Below are 867 nucleotides of genomic sequence, written 5' to 3' on the forward strand. Positions count from 1 at the left end.
AGATGACTTAAGCATGTAAATTTAGAGGGAGACTTAGAGGCATGCGGCTAAATTTATCAGCCATCTCTGTGGTCACTCTAAATAAAAAGTTTGGAAACCAGTCACTGCTGGTTGCTGATGAACTTTCCATGTTTTTGGCACTCACCATCCTTTACTTAAATGGACTAATCTGCAAATCAAAACAGGAGGGGTATTTGGACACAAATCCATCCTAAGGTCTGTGAATATTTCTCCAAATACTTATTTTTTTTGTCATGGGAAGGGACATGGCTGACAGAAATGCTAACCAAAGAAATAAATTTGTCTAAGATTTGGAAGTAATAATAAACAGAAAAAAAAGGGAGCCAGAGGAAGAGAGCAGATGCTTATGGCATTCTAGTTCCATGTCTCAATTTCACCTGTTTTACATGTCCTATAATGACTTCTGATTATGGGTAAGAATAGCAACACATGCTGGCAGTTTGACCAAAGGGTGTGCGTGTGCATCTGTGTGAGTGTGTATGTGGAGACGGAGAGAGAGTGGGGAAAGGGGAGGGGGAACTGGAGGAGAGGGGGGGGAGTGGATGGACCATTAGAGTGCAAACGCAGAGACATTCCTGCAATAAAATACTTGTCTTCTGAGAATCGCAGTCCGGAAGAGGTGGTTATGATTTAACAAAAGAATTCTCTAAAATGTTCCCCGGTGCTAATACTGTTCTTAATAATACGAAGAGATTTTGCCAGGAAGAAGAATAAAACCGTCAATTGGATTAAAAAAAGAAAATAGGCACATGACAGTTTTTTTAAAGCACACTGGGGAAAAATATGACCTTTACAGCAGTTTTGTCATTTTCAAAAAAATACCTCATTCTCTGAAATTCCCCAACC

The sequence above is a fragment of the Apaloderma vittatum genome, unplaced genomic scaffold (genome assembly GCF_000703405.1).
Source record: "Apaloderma vittatum isolate BGI_N311 unplaced genomic scaffold, ASM70340v1 scaffold16006, whole genome shotgun sequence".
In the NCBI taxonomy this organism is placed as follows: Eukaryota; Metazoa; Chordata; class Aves; order Trogoniformes; family Trogonidae; genus Apaloderma; species Apaloderma vittatum.